General features: G+C 39.9%; 1 long non-coding RNA gene across 1 annotated transcript; it reads left to right on the forward strand.

The window, feature by feature from the left end:
- Window positions 1-2,031: 2,031 nt before the first annotated feature.
- Window positions 2,032-8,642, forward strand: LOC114629122. Its single transcript, XR_003712603.1, has 3 exons — window positions 2,032-2,082; window positions 3,798-3,850; window positions 8,583-8,642. It is a non-coding gene; the product is annotated as an uncharacterized LOC114629122 (long non-coding RNA).
- The last annotated feature ends 16,263 nt before the right edge of the window (window positions 8,643-24,905 follow it).

Consider the following 24,905-nt stretch of genomic DNA (forward strand, 5'->3'; position numbering starts at 1 on the left):
AGGTTAGGTGTTCCTCCAGGGGCTAGAGGCACAGGAGAACCGATCTTGATGCCTGAACAGGGGGTTGGCTTGATGGCTTGATGTCTTGATAACATTATAGAATGACAGACATAAATAAACTGTTTTCTTTACAAAAAACAGGGGAAAGTTTGTAATTTTTAATATATTTGAACTGAGTAGTCTTCCAAATTTGGTAAAATAAACCAACAAATGTGGGGGAAAGTTGAAGATTTGTTTATTACAAAATTTAGACACCAACATTATCACATTTGTGCTCTCTCTCTCTTTCTCTCTCTCTCTCTCTCTCTCTCTCACACACACACACACACACACACACCCTGAAAATCTAAAATCCAATCTGAAAAACTTCATTTTAATAATGTAATGTTGAAGTTCTTTTAGTTAAACTCTATTTAAATATGTAGAATGTATTCTTATGTGTATGTGTGTGTGCTCACTTGTATTTTTTGTGTGCACTTTGCACATGTGTGCTGCCCACAGAGACCAAAAGAGGACATTGAGTCCCTTGGGACTGGAGCTATAGTCAGTTGTGAGCCACCAAGTGGGTGCTGGGACTGGAATTCCAGTGCTCTGCAGCTCTGCTCTGATTGCTGATCCATCCCTCTGACTCTGTCAAGCTCTATTTTAAGAAGAACAAGGTGGTGGCCAATCTTGAGGACTAGCACTTCAGTGTGCAGATGAATGTGTTTCTCCTTCTAGAAAGCTTACTGCCTGTGATGAATTGATGGATTGGTGCCCTGATATTCTCCTCAACCGTGTCTTTTGAAAAACCCTAAGGCTTTTAAAAATAAATTTTAATTTCTCCTTCTCTACAACTGGGAAAAATCCACACCTTGAAGAGTGAACTTTAAAAACAGTGCCTCCAATTTTGGATTCAGTCCTGGAGCTGCATAAACGCCTTAGTTTAAGCTTTGCAAGCCACAGTCCTCAGCTGCTTAGTGCTTAGACTTGATAATCAGATCATTAATGCCCTTGTTTCACAGATAAGGCAATTGGAAAGTAATCCAGTCAAGAAGGATAGAAATCTTGGAAGCCAGAGGCAAAGTTCTATTTTATATTGCCCCACACTCACTCTCTGTTCTTTTTAGTTGTATGAAGTTTTTCCGACTATTCCTGGAGATTTCCCCCCTTGCGTATGAAATGAACACCCACATTCAGCTTTCTTGCAAAAAAAAAAAAAAATCACAGGAAGCAGAAGAGTTGAAAACAAGGATTCAAAGAGGTATTTGTGCCCACTTGCTCTTAGCAACATGATTTCCAAGAGTCAAAAAAGAGAAGCAACTCAAGTACTTATAGATAAACAGTGACTAAACAAAGTGTGGTGGGCACATGCAGTGGGATGTTCGGCTTTTAAGAGAAAGGGCTTTCTAGAGTACACCACAACACACATGAACCTTGAAGGCAAACTAAGTTCAATAAATCAATCAGGAAAGGATAAATACCAGCCATATGATTCCACTTACGGACTAGTCAAATTCACAGAGACAGGAAGTAAAAGTGTATCCTGGGGAGAAGGCAGGGATGCCAAGTCCAAGACGCTATTTAGCGAGCGGGGAAGGTAAAAACACTCTAGTGGTTTGGAGGTGGGTGAGGAGGATGCTGGGTAATAGTTAAGAGGATATATTTGATAGTTTTGCTCGCTTCTTCAATAAAAACACCATGCAAAATGACTTAAGAAAGGAAGGGTTTATTTCCATTCACAGTCTGAAGACTTAGATCATCATGGTATGGAAGGAGTATTATAAGGAATTATTATATAAGGAGAATTATATAAGAAGTACCATAAGGGAAGGAGTAAATAAGGAGACAGACAGACAGACAGACAGACAGACAGACATATATAGTTGCTTGTTCATACCTGCTTGGACTATAATACACTGATAAATTTTTACAAGCAATTTTTTCCTCTTTGTATTCACTCCAGGACTCTACCTGACCTACTTCCAAGCCTGGGTTTTCCGTCCTTGATTAAGCCATTCTTGAAACACCTTCCTAGAGCTACATCTCCTAGGCAATTCCAAACCCCGTCAACTTGACAACCAAGATTGGCCAACAAAGATGGTAAATTGTATGCTGTGTTCATTTTACCACTGTGCTATTCTGTTTTGGTTTTGTGCGTGTGGGGGAAAAAAAAACCTGTTTTCCCTGAAGGTTTTTGAAGACTGATTGTTTCATTGTTTTATCCTTTTTGTATGTGAGTACACTGTCACTGTCTTCAGACACACTGAAAGAGGACATCAGATCTCGTTACAGATAGTTGTGTGCCACTATGTGGTTGCTGGGAACTGAACTCAGGACCTCTGGAAGAGCAGTCAGTGGTCTTAACCGCTGAGCCATCTCTCCAGCCCCCTTCCTATGCTTTATAGCAGGTTTTCATGGAAATGATGGTTTTAGCATATGCAGTAACCTCGAGGTAGAACACACACTTGCTCCGCCATGTAGCTTCACATTTCAGATTGATCAATCTAATTGATAAAAAAGCAGGAGTTGGTAGTATTTCCTTACTTCAGATAACAAATGGTGTGAGAGTTTAAGAACACAGGATCTTGCCAGAGCTGGATACTTTCTCTAATTCCATTTTGGACAAAGACAGTTAACGTGCCTGTTAATAACTACCCAAAGCAAAGAATGGTGAATCCTGATGTTTGCCATGGAAAATAAGCATTTTGGAATCCTAGCCGAAAAGCTGGAGTCTAAGCTCTCCATCTTAAAACTATGTTCTGCTGAGAGAATCATTTTTTATGATATGCTGCCTTGACCTATCAATCTATAAACAATGGTGATTCATTTTTATACAGAAGAGTAATAAAAGCTATAAAACTAGTATTTCTATTCATCTTAAAAACTGGATAATTTCTGTCTGGGATTACTGTGAGGATCACTGTAAATATCAATAAGTTGTCATTTTTACTTTGGGTGGAACAAATAATTTTTGGACATTTTCTTTCTTTTTAAATTGAACAGCCTATTTACGTGTATGAGTGTTTTGTCTGCACTATCTCTGTGTGCCATGTGGGTGCCTGGTGCCTCTGGAGGCCAGAAGAGGGTATCAGATCCTCTGGAGCTGGGATTGCAAACAGTTGTGAGCAGCTTTGTGGGTGCAGGAAACCAAACCTGTATCCTCTAGAAGAACATCTAGTGTTCTTAACTTCTGAGCCATTCCTCCTACCACTGAATTTTATCTAATGGCTAAAAATATTTTGAGAAATTTCTAATTAAACAAACGTTTAGATTTTCACAATTTGGTATTATAAGTTAGGACTCCATCAACTCTTTCCACAGATATTAAGAACTTATGACCAATATAAAAGTCCTATCTAAGGTTAAAACAACATTTTACTGTTGCTGGCTCTGGAGATAATCTGTGTGTTCCTGGAAAGAAGGGGTTGTTCTTCAGTCATAAACATCATCCACAAAAGTGATAGCAATCTGCTAATTCCAAGATTGCTGTCCTTGTTGATGTGTGAGGTAGGAATTACCTGATCATCAGATGTCAAGCACATTTGATATCTAAATAACCCATATAATGCGAGCCACACTGGTCAGAGCAGTGGAGGCCCTGACAAGATAGGAGAAAAGAATAACTGTGGTACCTTTGTCAGACTCTTTAAAAAATAAATAAATAAATAAATAAATAAATAAATAAATAAAATCTTAAGATCTGGGGCAAAACAGAAGGTTAAGTAAATTGAACAACGATGCTATAGGGATAGACAAGAAACAGAATGACTTAAAATAGTAGAAACGACGTTTCAACCCTCTTTCATCTTTTACAGGATCCTTGCCCTCACCTTCATCAGATTTCTTCAGGCAGCTGTCTGTTGTTCAGGTTAGTCTGCGTCCAGCTTGTGCTTCCATACAGACACAGGTACTTGTCACTGCATTGGTCCACAACGCTAAGCATGTGTCTTTATGTTCATGTTGTTTTTCAAATAGAGTTTTGATGAACCTTGCTGGAGAACTGAATGCAGATTTTTCAAAAGAAACTTCGAGAATTTGTCAATTATAGTGTTTCTTTACCCTTCTGCATCCTAGAAGATACAAGGTGGTGTTGATGGTTTGCCTACTCTTTCATTTCCACTCTCCTGTCTCTTTGCTCTCAAGATTCTATAGCCTCTATATATAATCTTTTGCAACTGGAACTAACCCCAGGACACTTAGGAACACGGCTATAGAATTGAAAAGTGCTAGTAGAGCTTGTTGACACTTTGGAAAGTGTCTCAATTTGTTAGTCTCTCTGCTTCCAGCCTTTCCCTTTCACTCCATCAAGATGGAGTGGCCATCTTGGGATCCCAAGGAGATGAACCCACCTCAAGGCTACACACAACAGAAATGAAAAGTCTACCTTGTTTTCGCATTCACTCTGGTCAGCTTACCTCCAGACACCTGGTTATAACTATGATAATAGACTAATAGTAGCCTAAAGTTGTTTAAAATTTCCCTTTTTCAGATTCCCATTCATAGGAATGTTTGAGAGCAGAAATTTCAGAAGCAAAAAAACAGTGGAGCTTGTAATGAATGCTATATCCCTGGGCTAACTTGCTTAATTATGAGAATGTTTAGTTAATATACAAATTATGAAGCTTGAAATAATTGGCTCTGATCATCATCCTCATTATTCTCATTAAGGAGATTTTTATTCAGTATTCATTTGCACAAGGAAATCTGCTCAGCTGTTTACCTGGTGAATGGCTTTCTACACAGGGAAGGTTCTCCCAGGCTGGGAGATCATTGAGGAAATGAATGAGTTTTCTCCAAGCTACTACTGAACATTAGAGTTATTTGCATCAGCATTGTAACAAATACTCCAAATAAGAACAGTTATTTATGAAGATTCAGTATTATTTAATAACTATGTAAAACAAACTCAAAGCTGTCACCTCATTACATCTTTTATAATAATGTCATTTCTACTCTAAGTCCTGTGTGAGCGGGATAAAAAATGACAGAGTGTGGTTAACAAGCTGGGGGTTTCTTCTTACCGTGGGCAAGCCCATGAGTGGTTCACATTGTGGGTATCATCTGTTCCATTTGTTGAAGCAGAAAAAAGAGGCTGACAGTGACTTTACACACAAAGAACAGAGCCTCTTCATGCATATACTCACGGCACCTGCGCAGCTGAAGAAGTTCAAGTCTATCTAGTTTCAGTGGATATAGAGTTGCGGGAATTTACTGTCCGTTTTTTACAATATATTCCTGTCTCAAGGGCAAGGGCTTGAAGCCTTTTCTGCACATATCAGAAGAAGGATAGAGTAAATATTATTATTATTACTATTATTATTATTAATTTATTTATTTTTTGCTGAAACTTCATGCATTAAATCTCAGATTGGGCTTGGTCCAAAAAACTGATAATGTGGACAGAGTTTCCTCAGTTTGAGAAGTTTCTGGAATCTATGTTCAAGCTCACTGGAGGGAGAGGGATTTCATTCCTCTCATAGCCTTCTGCTTGGCACTCCTTGTACCCCAGCCGCGTTCTTCTGCTGACTTACACAATCAATTTTGGGCACTATTTTTTCATTAGTCTGTATAAACATTGGCTGATCAATACATCTGGGGCATTATATAAATCTGTCTGTGTTCTTAATCTGCATTAGTTCAGATTAGCTTCCTTGTAAACAGCACTGTACTCTCAGATAGCAGTTGTATAAATGGTAAAAAAGAAAAAAAAAGTTTCTTTGTTAAGTAAACTAGCCACAGAGGTGAGAAATAAAAAACTAGCAGGAGTCTTTTGAGTTTCTTGATTTTTCTGATCTGCCTTCTCTAAGAGAGGGTTTGTATTTTCATGTTCAAAGTCAGAGGGGAACGGGGTGCTCATTTCCAGCCATGTAAGGAACTCTTCAGTAAACACTACAAACAATTTGGTTCTGTGTCATTAACCAGATCTTCACATAGTCACATCTAACTTCAAGGGAGGCTGAGAAATACAGTCCTGTGTCTGGGCTCCTGGAACAGACTCAAGATTCTGACCCTAGTCAAGAAGAGAGTGAGCCCAAATGAACTGTTCCTGCTGTCATCTGCAAACAACTGTAAAAGTGGGTGTGCCTACTTGTGAATGTGCTGGTTTCTGACATATGGGCTATAACCTTTGTCCCATTTAGCACCTGAAGTGTTTTCTCCTCTTCCTGGGGGTTTATGGGAGCCAGATGGTGGCAAGTTACCAGCCATAGGGATTTATAATTTCTCTCCTGCTTTTTTTTTTTATTCTATGGACAAAGAACAGGCTTTGGTTTATCTTATTTTGCTTCTAGACCCCATTTTATGCAGTGAAGTTGCCTTCTAGTAGGACTCATCTGACTTTCTTTGTTTATTTTTGAAGAGTAGAATATGTTTCAAGTGTAAAGCCCACCTTAGAACACAGACCAATTGCCTTGCCATGTCACATATTAAAGACCTGTGCTTTTCGTTTTGAGACAGAAGTTTAAAAATCGCATAGCTGTGAAAGTAGTTAGGAAAAAAAAATCACAAAGTTCTTTGCAAACCTTCTGTTGTATAAACAGTGCTACTTTAGGGATTATCATGACAGAACCCCCTTTTGTGTTATTTGGGATGATGCTATCTTTTTGTACTCTCTAAAAGAGTACAAAATAATATCATTTTGTTCTCCATTCAAGAACCAGAATGACAAAAGATTTTCAATGATGCCCAAGAACTCATTAGTGAGAAGTCATAAATGCTTAACAATTAATAATCTTAGTTGGAACTTCTTGAGATCTCCTAACAGGAGATTTTTTTATATTTAAAATATTTAGTAGCAGAAGTTCCAGTCATAAGAGGAATGGAACTTTAGGCACAGATTATGATATGATTCTCAAAATAAAAACTATATATATACATATATACACATAAATGAATAAAAGGGAGTTCTTTTGCTTTGATTTAACTTTCAAGTTAAAATTAAGTTAAACTATGGCAGCATAATTTGTTTACTTTGGACATTTGAATGAAATAGTACCATTGTGGACAGAGACTTGTAGGGGATTTGTTGTCTCTAAAAATTATAAATCTTTCTGCTCTATTATAATGACCACAATGCTGAAGGCACCACAGTGTCACAGAATAGAGAGATGTTAGCAACCACTCAGTGATTCCCACATGACTCTTCTTTAATTCAACTCAATTTAGCACACTGCCATAAATCAATAGAATTCAATTTAATTAAACCCTGATCAATTATATGGTAGAAGCATAAAGTGAAGCTGCTTCTATTGGGAAAGTATATGTGGATGCTCACAAGAGAAGAGTATGAGTCACGCTGTTTAAATACCAAGGTTCTTGACATGGGACGCAGTTAAACCTGCATCATAGTGTTTGCTTGACTTTAATTGGATTTGCGGAAGGTGTTCCCGAAACACCCTCAGGAGATGATGCCTGGTACCTGCACATCATCCTCCACAAAGGTGAAATCTGAGATTATTATTTACAGAGAAATAAGTATGACATCACAACCTCATCTGTGCACTTCAAATATGAGATATAAATTAATGTGTTTGTCACTGGGTTGGGGATTTTGTTCCTCTGATCTCCTCCTTCTTCTTCTTCTTCTCCTCCTCCTCCTCCTCCTCCTCCTCCTCCTCCTCCTCTTCCTTCTTCTTCTTCTATCTCACACTTTTCTGTATCCTTGGAGCAATTTATAATGACTGTATTATTTAATCTATTATAAAACTACAAGCACAGTGAATGACATTTTTTAACCTTTGATGAATCTGGGCATTGAATTAACAGTGTCTTAGAAGTTGTTCATGGCTACTTCTTAATGTTTTACCTTGTTCATTTTTTCGCTTTATTCATTTTTTTTAAAACTAAAAAGTCCCATTAAGTACAATGGATGTAATAAAATTTGAGTTTTAGTCCCAAAGTAAGAAGAGGTCAATTCATTATGACTTTTAGACAAAATGTCCTTTGGGCACATCGTGGCCCAGTGGACTTCCTCAAGACTGCTGATGTGTGGTACCTGCAACTCATCCCTTGGTTGGGATTTTAGGATGATGCCAGACACTCTGTATGTTCTTGAAAAAACTTCATTTTTCAGTCTTGTTCATTCCTGTGGTTGCTTTGGGTGGAGAGAGTGATTTTAAAAAAAACTTTTCTGTTGTGATAGTAAAAAAAATATCACAAGGGCTCAGTGAGGGGGGAGTGGGGAATGAAGCCAGGCTATCTGGCAGTCTGGAGGATAAAGAAATGGGGGTAGCAATAGATTTTAGCTGGTCGTAGTTGCTAAGTAGCTCTCTTAGCCTCAGTTGATTTGTCTACAAATAACAGGGTTGGTGATTGTCCCTCAAGGGAAAAAAAATGCTATGAGGATAAATTGAGACAATGGGTGAAAGTGTTTTTGCATAGTGCCAAGCTCAAAACAGGCAGCGACAGAGGTCAGCTAAGGATGATTGTGAGTACAACCATTCGTTCAATATTGATGAAGTCCTTTGTGTGTGTTGTGTATATATGTGTATATGTCTTCATGTATGTGCCTGTGCTCATGTGTACATGTGTGTGAGGAGGCTGGCAGTCAACACTGAATGTCTTCCTCTACCACAATTTCAGCTCATTTTTTTTCCAAACAGGTTCTCCCCTTGAACCTGAGGCTCGCAAATTATGCCGGACTGCTGGCCAGCAATCCCCAGGGATCTTCCTGTCTCCATCTCCCCATGGATTCCAGGCGTCTACCAAAGCTCCTTATTTTTAAGTAAGTGCTAGGGATCTGAACTTAGGTTCTTATGCTCCTTCAGCAAACACTTTACCAACTGAGCCATCTCCCCAGACCCTAGGAGAGATCATTAAGGTCAATATTATCCTTGGCCCCCTTTCATTTGTTTTAAAAAATCTTTCTGTTGAAACTAACGTAAACAAACCATGAACCATATCAGATAAAACATGTTGTGGTGGATGGAGACAATTGGCACAAGAGTTTTGCATATGCTGAATTCCAAGTAGCAAGCCAGTGGATGTCAGCTAAGGACACTAACTAGGAGCAACTATTTGTTCAATAGTTTAAGAGCTCGTTTAAGAGTGCATATTACATCTTTTGGATAACAGAGTCAACCTAGATTCGAGTCTCAGACATCAAGTGTTGAGAGAAAATATCACAGAGGCATAGCTAATGATGGAATACCAGTTCCTCAACAACCCTCTTCCCACAGGCTGTATGTTTCATGCAGCTAGTTACATTTTTTCCTGAGCCTGTTTATTATGCAGGTTGTAATTGCTTTCACAATTATAAAATGTAATTAACATTTATGCAGCCAATAAAGAATCAAGTTGAAAATGAACTTGTTTCAATGAAAACTAAATTTAAAATTGTTAGAAATATGTGACATCACAGCTCTGTTATAAGGAAATTGGACCAAGTACAGAGAATTCAACTATGAATATTGGGAAAAGTATCTCCTAGAAATCTAGAAGGATTTTGCTCATAGACATGAGATAGATTTTTGAGTATAATTTCTATAACTAGATGATATTTTGGCTAGGCTGTAGCTCAGTGGTAGAGCACTTGTCTAAATTAGACAAGGCTATGGTTCCTGTCCTCAGCACTTCAAAGAAAAGAGCCAGTGTAGAAGTCCATGATCTTTGCTCTATATGCCACCATCACCACCCACCTTGCCCCGAAAGAAAATCACTCTACAAATCTGTGAGAAAAGTATGCTACATTTGGGGGTGATTTTCTGACCTGATTTTCAACCAGAGGCTTTGCTGACAGGGCTTGGGTCCTACTTCTGTACCTTAAAGTCTTCAGTCTTGCACCTCTGTTGTCCTTGATCCTACTTCAAGACTTGGGAAATGATGGTGCTTTTTGGATTAGTTCTGCTTGTATGCCAGATCATATGTACCTAGTGAAATTGAATAACCCACCAATCTTACTGTCCATGGTTTGGCACACCTAGGTTTGTCCTGTTTCTGGAATTCCCAGATGCTGGTCTCTCTGCCTAACCTTTTCCCAGAGCATCAGCTCAGCTAACTTTGGGCGTTTTTGTTCTCGAATATATGGATGTGAAGAGAGATGAATGTGTGTATTTTCACATGTATGACTGTGAATGGAGAAAACCATGTGTGTTTGTTACTTTTTGTCACCATGAATAAAATATCTAAAAGAAAGGAAGGAAAAAACTCTTTTGGCTCCTGATTTGATCCCTGGTCATTTGTCCCTGGCTGCTGAGGCAGGTGTCATGGGCTTGAGAGAACTGCTCACTTTCTGGCCAATGGAAACAAAGGTAAAGGAGAATGCAGGCACACCATTGACACTTTTTTGCTGTCTCCATTTTGTCCTGTGCAGGTCACTAACCCATGAAACAGTGTCAGACACTTACATGCTGGATTCCTTTCTTGGTTAATCCTCTCTGGAATCCCCTCCACAGACACACCCGGAGGTGTCCCATCATTTCCTAAGTACCTCTAACTCCAATCGAGTTGACAACCAGGATTAACTATCACAATAGACAACACATAAATAAGTCTCAATATGTCATGTGACAGGGGATAATAAACATCACTGGGAAAGAATAAAGCTCCAAAAGAAGAAAGAGACAAGAGTGCATGGAAAGTAACTTGTTATGAAGAGTGGATTAGATAAGGTGACATTGCAGTGTAGACCGCACTGAGAGATGGGGTACTCCAGACCTCTGAGCAAGAGCGCTCTAGAAAGAATCCCACAGACTGGGAAGCTTGAAGGGAGGTCAGCCTTGGTCTCTGGAGTACAGGCTGAGAGATGGGTGTGGCTGAGGTACAGAAGTGAGAGCAGGGGCTAGATCTTCACACACACACACACACACACACACACACACACACACACACACATCTTGATATTCCAGGCTGGCTTCTGATCCTCCCATATCTACATCTCCAGTGCTGGGATAACAGCCATGCATCCCCATACCTGGTTTATGAAGAACTGGGGATTGAAGCCAGTTCCCCATGCATATATTAAGCAAGCATGATGTTTGCTGAGCTAGCTCCATGCTGAGTCCTCTTTGCTTGTATTTCTAACTCCTTCTTCCTTTTTTGTAGAGATTTGCATGGAACTCAGGATAAGAATACAGAAAGTTACATATTTTTTAATGTACATTTTTAAATGGCACGTGGTCGATATTGCTTACTCTTCCCCTACAAGTAAATATTAATAACTTAAGGGAAAGGTTCATGTTTACTTTGTAGTCACTTTATCCTCAGCACCCAGGCAGTGCAGGGCACATGAGAGTGTTTAGTAAATATCTATTAATGATGGAAAACAGAGCTACACAATTGTGAAGGCTTTGAGTTTCAGTGTGAAGGGAGCAGATGTCAGGAAACTGTTGTGTGGAGAGAAAGGAGAGACTGAGAGCCCTTCCCACCCAGTGAGGATCTAGACTGTAGTGTCTGGCTCCTGGTGGATGTGAGTCTTGTACTGTGACTGGCTCCTGGTGGATGTGAGACTTGCATTAGGCCTTAGTTTCAAATGACAGCCTGAAATAAATCAGAAGCTATTTTGAAATTTTTCCAGTGACTGTAAAAATGCCAGGGCTGGATGGAAACTCTCTGTGTCTGGCATCCTTTAAACTTGGGCTGTCCCAGTGTTTTTTGGCAGGATGTGACTCTGGGGGCTTCCCTAATTTCAACACTGCAAGCTCTTGGGAGAAGAGAGAGCTGAAGCATTAAGGACATAGTTCTTCAGCATAAGAAACGGATGTAGTTGCCTTTGTGTGGCTTCTTCGTGTGGGTCATTTTCCTGTTAGCACAGAGTTTATGGACATTCTCATTTCTGATAAGAACACAATAAAATGTTGCTTACAGACCTATTTCCTCTCCTCGCCTCAAAATCCCCAAGTTTCGCTTATCATGAAACCTTGCAGCTGCTTCTTGATTGATCTCACGTGGTGTGTATTGCTGGGTCTCTGTGTGTTGCTACCAGCATTGTGGATGTGTCAGCTATGTCCTCCCGAGGGTAACTCTAGTCAGAGCACTGCCGCTGTGATCCTCGTAGTTGTATGCTTGATGCTTATGGAAGCAATTTGCGGCACGCTGTGCTATGGGAAACCTCTTGAATATGCATTATTTAATAGTAACCCCCACCCCATGCTGAAGTCCAGCAGCCTCCAGCACAGGTTGGTTCAGATACATGTCATGCTAAGAAGTAAAGATTCACTGCCAGCTCAAAACCTTGTATGTGGGGAGGAGAGAGATGGGAAACTGTGGTTAGGATATAATATATGAGAGAAAAATAAAAATAAAATAAAAACCGAACAAAAATCCTGTTGGGTTTGCGCTCTTCATGAGAAATGAGTTTTGTATTTTAGTTAACTAAGAGCACAAACAGGGAGATAAAAGCATCCCCATTGCTATCCAAATCCACTGTGCTCATAGAAGGCCAAGCACTTAACATGTTCATCATCAGAATTATTGGGCTCAGAAACATGGCAAGCCATGTTTGCTTCAAGCCTCTTTATGTCATGATTAGTCATGAGAAAGCTCCGACAGTTTTGTCAAAATGGTGACTTAGGTGGATTTTAGGAATATGTCCATGCAGCTTTCTCATTGCACACGTAGCCCAGCTTCACCACTCATGGGCCGAGAGGTTAATGGGATCGGACAGAAAATTGACTCAACTATGCTGTCTAAGTTACACATGAAATTGGCCACACTGCCTCACCCAGGCACAGTGCTCAGACAGAGTGAAACATTCTATAATAATTAAAAGGATTAAGGTGCTGATGATAGCTAAGCTAGAGATATTGGGTCAGAGGACATCATTAACTGGAATTGGAGAAAATCTCAAAAATTTTGGGACCAAAAAGAAAATCCGAAAGTGGATACATAAAAGACTCACTGGAGATATGTATAAAACACAGAATTTGTTGCCCCATAGTTAATGACTTGAGTCCTGCCCAGTACCCCTGAGGCCACTAACATCAACTGTAATTATCTTTGAATTTCTCTCGAGCTCCTGCTGCGTGTGGTGAGACTGTAGTGACTTTGGTGCTTTCTATTGCTCAAAATCCTGGCTTATTTAGAGCTTGTTAATGGCATCATCTAGTTTTTAATTGGTCAGCTGTCAAAAAAGTTCGAAAATATGAATAATCTCCCTGAGCAAAATTGGAACCTTTTCGGATCCGACTTGAGTTTACCTTGCAAAGGAGACAGAAGCCGTCCAATGAATGGGAGGCACCAGGGCCGAGACAACTCAAAGGCATCTTCAGTCTACCCAGTTCTTCATCATCAGGGTGATCAGCCTGTCACTGTCCATATGCTGCCTGAGGCAAAGGGTTAGTGCTGCTGAGGGTGACATAGCCTGCAGCTGCAGCTGTGGCCATTATCTGTGAGTCACATTGTATTTATGCTTTGTTTGGATGGACGGATGGAAGAGACTACAGACCACCATTAAGCCTCTTGGTGAGACATGCTGAATACAGCAACGAAAATCTGACCAGCATGGCCATTAAAATCTGAGCTGTTACAATCTTCCATCTGTGCACCCTTGACTACATCCTTCTGTTTCCCAAGTTGTTTCGAATAGAACTACTCATGCAATTACGTTCCACAGAAGCCTTCCTCTCTTGGCTTTGCTGAAGCTTAAGGGAGGTGGAGAAAGAGAAAGGCATTGTAAAACGTATTTAACAAAAGCTCCCAAACCAAAGAACTTAGGGGGATTTCATTTAAATGAACTCAAATAATATAATAAAAGCAAACACCATAAGATGAGAAACATGGAAAAGAATGCCCAACTGCCAGAAACAAAGCCCGCAGAGCAGTTCACACAGGACACAGAGAAAGTGAAGAATGTGAGGAGGGCAAGCTCAATCGGCTGCCTCCTCTCAGGAGGGTTGGCAATTCAGGCTTTAGGTTTAGCCCCAAGGGGATTAGATACCTGGTGAGACAGGACTTGACTCTGCACAGTCAGTAATGATGAGGGTCCCTGGTAAGTCACAAGGCAGCTATGTAGCCTGGAAACAAGAAAGACAAGTGATGTCATCAGTAGTCTACAAAACATCTAGAAGGAGTTGGGGTAAGGTGGACAAACTTGACCACTCCTCTGATTGGAGACTAAATACATGATCATCTTTCTTGTTGAGTCAAGGTGAAGAGCAAAGGGTGTGCAAGTCACTCACTGGATCAGTCTAGGATATGGTGATCAAAGATCACACTCAATAAAGATGCCTTGGCCTTCATCGGATTCCTGTCATAAGATTCACAAAGGCCAGTGGCAGGACACCAACCAGCATCCCCTGTCTTGAGACAATTCTCCCTCGGGAGTATTTCCTGAATAAAAATAACTTTTCCTCTGTGCTTACTTACTTTCTTATCCACCTTTCTTCTTCGTATTGATCCTGAGACAATAGACTGAGAAGCCAGTGACTCGGGGTGACTTTGGTGACATTTGATTATCTGATACGTTAAGCTCCTCAGTTAAGTTCACTAGAACCAAGAGATTCTAAATCATTCTAAGAAAAACCCACTTTAGGAAAGAACTACACAGGGTTGGGGAGATGGCTCACTTATTGAGTGCACACTGTTTTTCCAGGTACCCACATTAGGTAGCTCACAAATGTTCTGAGTGTTCCCATGTCCCGGCTTCTGTGGGCAGCTGTACCCTGCTCCCTAAAAACACACATGCATTTTAAAATAAAATAAATATATTTTGTTTTGATTCTTTTAGAGACAGAGTTTCTCTGTGTAGCTCTGGCTGTGCTGGAACTTGCTCTGTAGACCAAGCAGGTCTTGAATTCTTGAGTGCTGGAGACTAAAGGCGTGTGCTACCACACCCAGCTTAAATAAATATATTTAAAAGAAAAAAAAACACCTGTTCATAAATGCTCAAGAAGGATTAGTCACAATCTTTAAAACTTGAACCAACCCAACTGCCAAATAATAAACAAAAATATGTTCATATAAAAGCCTGTCAGTGGTAAAATGGACTATGTCAGGCCTGGCACAGCAAAGACATATCCAGGGAATGATGCAAAGTGAAAAAACAAACAAACAAACAAACAAAACAGTTTGTCCTGGCTTCATTATACTTCTGCAAGTTATGCATATGTGAAAGATCTAAATAGGCAGTTCTACAGAGACAGAAAGTAGGTAAGTGGTTTGCTAGGAGCAAGCATAAGAAGGAACGGGAGCTTACTACCCATGAATGGATAACTTTGTTGTAGGTTAATGAAAATGTTCTCAAAGTAGATCGCTATGATGACTGCACAGTTCTGTGAAGAAAGACTGAACTGTGCACTTCAAATATAAATGTGATGCCTGTAACATGTTCTGATAAAGCTGCTACTTAGAAGTACTGTATTAGTCCCGGGAGTGTTTCAAGATCTTCAATATGGATGGGCCCAACAGTATGTCTGAGACATAGGCCCATAAAAAAGGAAAGAAAAAAAAGAAGGGAACTCAGACATACAGACAGGAATATTGGAGGAGGTAGATATAGGAGAAAAAGCAGCAGGAGATTTCAGTTATAAAATGTTTGGAGAGCTGAAAGGTTGGCTCAATGGTATCATTTGCTCTTTCAGAGCACCCAGATTTGGTTCCCAACACCAACAGGATGACTCCAAAACTTTAGTTCTAGGGGATCCAACACCCTCTTCTGACCTCTGAGGGCATTGGCTACATATGTTTTCCACATCCATAGACTCAGGCAAAACTTCCATACACATCAAATACATAAACACATCTAAAATAATTAAAAACAAACAAAAAAGCTTGGGATGGAATTAAGGTGATAGATCACTACCTTATGTACCAGCATGGCATAAAGCTAGGGGAGGAGGCACCTGCTCATTATATCAGCACTGGGGAGGTGGGGCGGAAGATCACAAGTTCAAGGTCATCCTCAGCCGCGTAGGTAAGATCCAAGCTGGCTTCCACTGGATGAGAGCAACACAGTGGGTGGGGGTGGGAGGGCAGGGAACAAAACATCTCAGGGAACAGGTACAGAATTCAGGCCACCCACCTCAGTGTGTGTAGAAATTTTCTGATGGTGTAGAAATTCATTGGAAGACCTTGAAATGGTACCAGCAAAACAGGCACCTCTTACCAATAGATTTGTAATTCACACATAGCCTGTACCCATCGATATGATGTGTCTTACTGTCTCTTTCTTGTCTCCTTTGCTTCCTTTCTCTTTCCTTTCAAAACTTTTAACACTGTGTGATTTTAAGTGACGTGTCCACTCTAAACCTAATTCTACCTAACAGCGTTCTTATTAAAGTCACTGCTCTTTGCTTCAGGATTCATTCTGTCTAAATTCTCCTTTCTGGGCCAGTGACATGGCTCAGTGTATAAAAGGACTTTCTACCAAGCCTGAGGACCTGAGCTCAATCCCTTCATGTTTGAAGGAGAAGAACCAACTCCTCTAAGTTGTCCTGTGACCTCTACTTATTTCTGAGACAGTGTCTCTCAGTGGTTTGGAACTTACCAAATGGGCTAGGTGGCTGGACAGCCACATTCAAAGGTTTACTGACCTTTGACTCCCTTGTATACCACCCAGCCAGGCTTTTTTAAAATGTGGGGCTTGGGGATTGTACTCTGATTAAAATAAGACAAATTAGAATGAATGAATGAATAAATAAATAAATAAGTAAACAAATAAATACTAAATAATTTTCTCCAAGTATTCAGATAACTCAACGACAATAAGAAAAAAATATATATTTTAGAGTGTAACCCAAACAAAATTAATCCCCAATATTTACAAAGTAAATCTTTTTGAGTCATGTATCACAACCCACATGTCACAATAAGTTGTACATAAAAAGCAAGTGCTTGATTATTCCACTTCTAAGTACACACACCAAGGCATTGAAAGCAGAGATGCAGAAAGATCCATGTGCACCAGTGGTCCTAACACCATTCTTCATGATAACTGAGTGAAAACAAGACAAATACCCATGAGCAGATGAGTGGATAACACACCGTGGTGGGATAGCCAATCTCAGAGGAGAAATGCAGTTTCAGTACAGGCTACAACACAGCTGAATCTCAGAAACAACGAGCTAAGGGAAATGAGGAAGGCGCAGCAGGACAAATGTCGATTCCATTTCAATGAGGGTCTACTTTGGAGTCTGTAGACACAGGAAGTAGAATAGAGATGAATGGGGCTAGAGGGAAGGGTTCCCAGGGAGTTAGTGCTTAGCTGGAGCTTCTGCCTAGGCTTATGAAAACATCTGCTGGTCTCTCTATATGTTACAAGTATGTGAAGATACACATAGACAGGGAAAACCAAAAGCATAAACTTGCTCTAGTGTTTTTTGTTTTAAATGACTACAGTTTTCATTTCATGGAATCATGGGAAAGTTGTCCCTGTTGGGTCTTCTTACAGCTGTGCTACTGTAAACAGAAACAAACTGTCTTCTCTCTCTCTCTCTCTCTCTCTCTCTCTCTCTCTCTCTCTCTCTCTTCCCCTCCCCCCCCAAGTCTAGACCAGAGATCAGATCCACTTGGTGTCTTGATAACCGCGTCATTGTGAAGTCTCTCACCTGCTCTAAGACAGCAGCACATTTCCTTCCAGGGCAGAAAATACATTGCTCAATCATTCCAATTTTTCTTCTGTTTTCCTTTCCACATAACATAAAGTTTGATTGGCTCACATGAGATTGTCCAAGTTATTAAAAATCAAGAAGCCACGAACGTCAGGCGGAGGCAAGATTTCCTGGTCACCCTCACCACAGCAGCCATTCACCGCTATTACTTTCCTTTGAAAGATGAGGTTTCCTTATAATAAAAATGAAATGTAGCTCTCTCAACCCCGCTTTTAAAGAAATGATTTCTGGCTATGGCTAAAGAGGCGACACGTAACCACAAAATAGCAGCAGCTCAGGGGCTTCAAAAGGGGGAAGGGTAGATGGCCAAACTTTTCCTTACAAGGTGTCCCTTTCCCAACCATGAGCCCGATCCAGAGCTGCAGTTATCTTCCATGTACAGATACAGAACTGCTTAGAACGTTGTTGCATCAGCAAGCATCCAAGGCTTCTCAGTATGGTAGAGTCTTAATATTTTAAATTTGCTCTTAATTTTTATGGTGATGATTTTTATAATTACCATCCTAGCATTTTTTGTTGCTGCTGTTGTTTTTGTTTTATTGTTTCTGTGTGGAAACCTTTGAAGTAAAGTGAAATTGTAGTCATCAGACACCCTTTAATCTTTTCCTCTCTCCTGCTCACTCTGGCGGCTCCCTTTTCTTTCCATCATACCCAAAGCCAGATAACACTTTCCTGCTGAGAAAATTTTAAAGCCACCACCCAGCTCTAGCAAATGAGGGCTGTCATGGTTTGGGGATGAGAAAATCTACTGCAGCTCTCACAGATCTTGAGTTGATAGTGGGTAATTGACAGCCGGAAGGACTTGGTCTCCTGGCAGAGTCAGAAGGAGAGTGAGCCCTGTGGGCTTCATTTGGGCAGAGATAAAACAGGTTTTCATTTGGTACTCACAGAGAGAGCATAATTAACCTTTTAGAAGTTTAAGGATGATCAAATTGTTATTCATTTTGCAAATGAGAAGAGAGAGCTTTCCTTCCTGCCAACAAAATGCCAGTGCAGATTTCAAGGTCACTGGATGATTTCTTTGAGGAAAAGAAAGACACACACACACACACACACACACACACACACAGAGAGAGAGAGAGAGAGAGAGAGAGAGAGAGAGAGAGAGAGAGAGAGAGAGGAGAGAGAGAGCATTAAAACACAAACACTTAGGGATGAAACAGAACAAATGTTCTTTTTTGCTTTGCTCTATGCTAAAAATCAGTGCTAATGCTTGTCACATATCTGCTTGAGCATCCTGGAGGACAATGGCACTAGCCTGTCAGAAAACAGAATATAAGCCTCCAGCTGGTACTGGCAATGTGTTGGTATGACTTGATGTTTTCTATACATTAAAAGGAAGGTCATATTGCAATCTAAACACATTCATATGATGGCCAGTATAACATTGCTACTACATGAGAATTCTGCCTTGCCAATGGCAAATGGCTAGGGCTTTAAATGTGTTGTTGTTGCTTTGCATTGTTAAGTGTTTAGCTAAGTGAGCACTGGGAAGAACTAGACGTGGTGCTCTTGAGATGGCTGTGGTTGGTATGCAATGGTTGTTAGGTTGTTTTGTAGCTGTATTCTTTGCCATAGCACACGCACACTTCATCTCCTGAACTCAGTACAAGGAAGGAATGCTCTATGGCTATTTCTGTTAAAAAGAGAGAAAGAACAAAAAAGAAATGCACTTGAAAACACACAAACACACAAACACACACACATGGACTAAAATTTGTGATAATTTCAAACATGAAGCAAACACTGTATTAGAAGTACAAAGAATTCTTATATGTTAGTTCACACAATTGTATCAGTTTTTTATTTTACATTTTTACTCATTTGCTTTACTATTCTATGTATTCCTTTATCAGTTTATCCTTCCACCCACATATGAATACACCCTTTTATCCTGCATCTGTATCAGTGTTTCCTCTGATGCACAGTGAGCATAGGATATACCCACATCGATAGTCCTGTCTCTATAATATTATTATATTTACAAATGATTCAATTATAAAGTGTGGGCACATTTTCTTTCTATTTCCTGAGTGTGTATGTCCTAAGCTACTGATGCCCATTCAACAATGATACCGTAATAATATGAAAAAGCTGAAATTCAACCATTCACCGTCTACACAGTAAACCTTCATTCATATTTTACCAATGTTCCAAAATAGTGCTCTTTAGGGTAAGTGTTCTGTAGTTCAAAGAGAATTTGAAATTATATTTGATTTTTACTCTCTTTATGATAACTAATGGTTAAGATTCTTAACCTTAACATTTGTCTTTCACAGTGTTGTTTCCAAGAGTGTATGCCATTTATTTTATAGTATCTTCTTCCGTTTGTGTTTATTTGACATTTTATTTTAATATGATTCAAGATGCATGTTTCCCCTGTTAAGAACACAAGGTAGGTAGCATTTGTGTCCTTGTTACTGTGTGGAACTAGGGTCCTTGAATGGGGGAGGGTAGAGAGCTACATGGGTAAGTTTCTGGCTGCCCCTTCATATTTATTGAGTGCATTTCAAGAGGTATCTTTCATTATTTTTGGTCTCAGATGAGCATTCAGAAGCACAGGAGCCTATTGTAGACAGCACCGATGTCTTTCCCTTTCTATTTTACTTTGCTAGATTTTTTCCAACACTGAGCATCGAGCTCAGGGTCCCACACCTCCAAGGCAAGTGCTCTACCCCAGAGCAACATTCCTTCACTCAAGATTCCTTAAAGAGTTAAAATAAAAAATCTTGACTATATTAAACATATCGGAATTATAGTTTTTCCAACTGTGTATCATTCAGTCCTGGGCAGAATCAAGCAGAGTCTTTTTCCTCTACTATCCTATCCAAAATCAAATTATTTCCTGACAAAACGAGCAAGGAATAGTCTTCACACATCGCCTGACTGTAAGAGAAGATGACAGGCAGGCAAAGAAATGTTCATGGGGATAAGGAATGAAATGAAAAGGAGGAAATGTGAATAGCAAGAACACCACATGGCAGTTGACAAGGTCCCGGTATGGTACACGTGCTTCAGTTTGGATTTATCTTTCCAGCCAATACTAGCTCCTCCAGCATTAGACTCTTCCCACAGAGTTATTTCCTACTTCCGTCTATTGTTGTCCACTTTAGCAGGAACAGTGGTGTCTTCCTGCAGGAAACACGTTTAATTAATTTGAGACCAAGTTTATTATCAGTTTCCTTAAATTGTCTAGTCATGAGAATATGTTTAAAAGTCAATATTATTGCAGAGATACTGAGAGATGGCAAACCAGGATAAATAAAGCCAGGTCCTCTAGACTGCTGGCTTATGTGGTGCCGAGCTATATGATTCACCCATGAAATGAACCCAATGCTCAGGAAAAACAGAATTCTCTTTGGCACCGAGACAGGAGGGTAGTTTGCCAGCACAAAGAAGACACTTTACGATGAAATCAATAATGCTCCTGACCACATCCTTACAGGAAAGTTGCAAATGTCTTACAGGGTTGATTCTTTGTCACTGTGGCCCATTGCCTCACACCAGGAATGAGACGAGCCAGCCAGTTAGTGACAATTCTTTGGCACAGTCTTGTTTATTCCAAGATTAACTTGGAGGATACTGAAGGTGTTTATTCTCAAATGTTCTTTTAATTTCCTCAAGCCACGTCCTCAGTTCTGTCAGATGGCAATGATGGAGCTTCCTCCCTGGTGGCAGGAAGGCTGAATGAGGTGAAGCCGTGGAAACCGCCCAGCAGTGCTGGAAGAAGAGACGGGCAGGTGGGAGTTGTTCGCATTTCATTTTCAGGGAGAAATTATAATTGAATGTCTAATCAAAGCTCCAAATAGATCATGTTCACAATCATTTATTTGCGAAAAATTTTAAGCAGTTTTGCTAGGCTGCCACCTTGGCACATCACTGCAGAAAATGCCTGGCTTTGTATAATGCCCGCCCCCCCCCTCTCTCTCTCTCTCTCTCTCTGTGTGTGTGTGTGTGTGGTCTTTCTATTAAACTAGGCAAATGTAGATGTAAAATTCGTACCTGAGAACCTTAGTGAGTTTTCCATTTAAGGTTAACTCTAACCCAGTTAACTGTTGGCATTGGTAATAGAAAACAGACTTCCTCACTGGCTGCCAAGGGCTGGGCAATGAAAGCTCAATACCATCTGGGAACTTGCTAGAAATGCACACCCTTGGTACTACCCTAAATCTCCCCAGCCAGGATCTCTAGGGTGGAGACTCTATACTCAGTGTCACTGCAGGTGACTGATACTTTCTACCGGTTGAAAGCCACTTCCCTGTTCCAACTGAGTAACAAGGTCAATCATCAGCAACTGTCCCTTTTAACAACTCATCCTGTGTTCATGGAGAGAAAGGAGGCAACAGTATCTACTGGGTCATACCATTTTAAATTAAGGAAAATAAGATCACCTTATTTGCATTCCTAATGTATCTCAATTTCAACATTAGATTTGGCCAATAGTGTCCCTTCGTAGTCTGCCTTTACTATTTGCTTGGCTTAATACTGGTTTCAATGTGCAGGATTAAAGAAAACTACAAACCATTCTTTGAAAATACCCTCCATCACTTGTCAGTCAACAGTGTTCAATCCCGTTCTCTTGTCTACTGCCCAGAGTAAAGAATAAAAATTCAAACAAGAATACTCATGTTTGCCTGGCTAGCTCACTGGGTATATTTAAAACTTTTTCTTTATTTTTGAGTATTTCAATCATGCATACAATAAAATATGATCTTATCTACTCCTACATTCTTCTTTCAATTTCCCCCATGTTCTTCCAACATATCATCCTCCCAACATAATGACATACATACATAAATACATATATATACACACATATTAAATTAAGTATATATATTCATTTGTATTTATATAGTCTATTAAGTCTAAGTGATGTCTCTATGTGCAAGGATGTAGAAGCATCCACACAAGCAAAGGAAACATGCCAGTGACAACATCTTTAATAATGACAATTCTCCCATCTTCAGTAGGTATCCACTGCCAATAACGTTTAGTGTTGGGTGGAGCCTGTAAATCATCTACTACATGTAGGATGTAGTTTGGGCTGGCTTGATATTCTGTAGGTATTGTACAGGTAACCATAGCTGCTGTGAGTTCATGCTTAAATTAGCCATGCCATATCCAGAGGATTTCACAGGACCCCTGCCCATCTGTTGACTCTTCTATTCTTTCTGCCTTTTCTTCTGCAGTGTTTCCTGAGCTCTGGCAGTAGAAAGGTAAATGAGAATTTCCCAGTTATATCAAATACTCTGTCTCTTATTCTTGTTCATTGACTAGTTCATCAGATACATTTAAAAAGGATGGATAGTGACTCATTATCTTGTATGAAGTAGTAAGAAGCAGAGAACTGTGGGGAGCCACACTCTGAGTGTCTTGAGTGAGTATGTACTGTTTGATAGGGGCAAAAGGTATGTCAAGGTCCCCAATGCCTCAGACCTATAGGAGTGGCCTCCCTGGGGGAGGCTCAAATGAAATTGGCAAAGTCTTCCTCCGGTCTGAGTGTGAATGTTGACAGGATGTGCAAACATTAGCAACCACAGCTTCTTGGTTCAGGATGACTGCAACCTGAGACTATCCCTCTACAGCAATGGTTCTCAATCTTCCTAATGCTGAGATTCTTTAATATAGTGACACATGCTATGCTGACTGACCCCCAACCATAAAATCATTTTTGTTGTTACTTCATGACTGTAATTTTGTTACTGTTATAAATTGTAGTATAAATATCTGATATGCACAATGTCTAATAGGTGACCCTTGTGTGAAGGTCATTTGACTCCCAAAGGAGTCAAGACCCATAAGTTGAGAACCACTGCTCTACAGAGAATCTTCTACCATGCTATATAACTCCTTCTTCCTGTGCTGTATCTAATAAATGTGAGGAGGTTCTGTTATTGGATAGTTGGTACAGCTTCAGCACAGAAAGCATAGCCCATCTGACCTCAGCTTTTTTTGTATGTGTTTCCGTTCCTTGCAGCCTTAATCACATTGAGGTTTCTAGGACCAAGTATAGCTGGACATGACAGAGAAATACAATTTCTTTTCAGTTAGGGATCAATGTTCAGTAGTAAATTTTTGGACAAACAGATTACTTTTAATTTTAAATTTGCCTCGTTTAGTCAAATGTCATATCCATTTCAAGAAGGAAGAGTGAACGCACTAGTATCTTCTGGCTTGCAGCAAGCTTTTAAGGTTTTCCATTTTGAAAAACTTAGTTTTTACAATATGAAAATTATAGACGGAGTGACATTTAAACCTTTGCTTTTCATAGCATTTCACACTTACACCATTTTAAAAGACAGCTATTAACATTTACAAAAATCTTTCAGAAACCAAATGTTCTAACATGCAGAATTCCAATTATACTGTGTAAGAGGGTTATCAACCATTCTTCTACAAGAATTCTTTGAAGTGTCTGGTATTAAACCAAGAGCTAAAATGTCAGTTGCACATAGACAATAAATTAGGGTTTATAAAATCTTGTAAGATTTATTTAATATTACAATTTTGACCTTTAGGTTGCCTTCACCATAGCTTACTTCTGTCTCCCTCTGTATCACCATCTCTCTCTCCCTCCTTCCCTCCCTCTCTCCTTCCCCCACTGGGCTGTCTCTTTCTCATTTTGCATGTATGCTATACAAAATTATATGACCTATTCATGCTGCAAGAATACTGCCCATACCTCCTGGCTCTCTAGTTCCCTCACTCCTCTCATTTAGATTAACAAATCCCTGGTAGATGGTGCCCATTTTTGTGCAGAACACACTAGTGGAGTCATCAGGAAAATGTTACCATCTCCACCCCACCCTATCCGGCATTTTTTTTTCTGAAGCAGGAAGTTCTTCCTTTGGGATAGATCTTGAAGACAAACTAGAGGCTGTACAAGCACTACACAGAATTCTTAGCTATTTAGCAAGAGGATAGAAGATGAGGTATCATATAATTGCAATTTTGAATGAGATTGACTAAAACTATAAGCCAAAAAAACATATCAGACTAAATTTTCATCATCCTCATTGAGAAAAACATAAAATGGAATTTTCCTTAAAGAATGAGCATCGATGGAGGGTGTCATTTCTCCTATATCTTATAAGAGATGCTGGCAAACAAAGCATGTTCATCACTAAGGGCTTTTCCAAGAAGTGTAGTGAATATAGAAGGACAGAGGAGATAGAGGGTGAAGGGATCAAGTGACAGTCATCTTGGTCTTTTCCAGTTGTTGGTAGCTGAGAATTACATTCTGTCTTCCATGTACTAGAAAGTAGCTTGGGCTTGAGTAGTTACTTTGTAAGAATGCTTTTAATTCAACCAACTTTATCTCCTCTCCTCTCCTCTCCTCTCCCCGCCTCCCTTCCATCGTCGCACCTTGCATGGCTTTCC

This window comes from Grammomys surdaster, unplaced genomic scaffold, assembly GCF_004785775.1.
Source record: "Grammomys surdaster isolate TR1022 unplaced genomic scaffold, NIH_TR_1.0 278, whole genome shotgun sequence".
Classification (NCBI taxonomy): Eukaryota; Metazoa; Chordata; class Mammalia; order Rodentia; family Muridae; genus Grammomys; species Grammomys surdaster.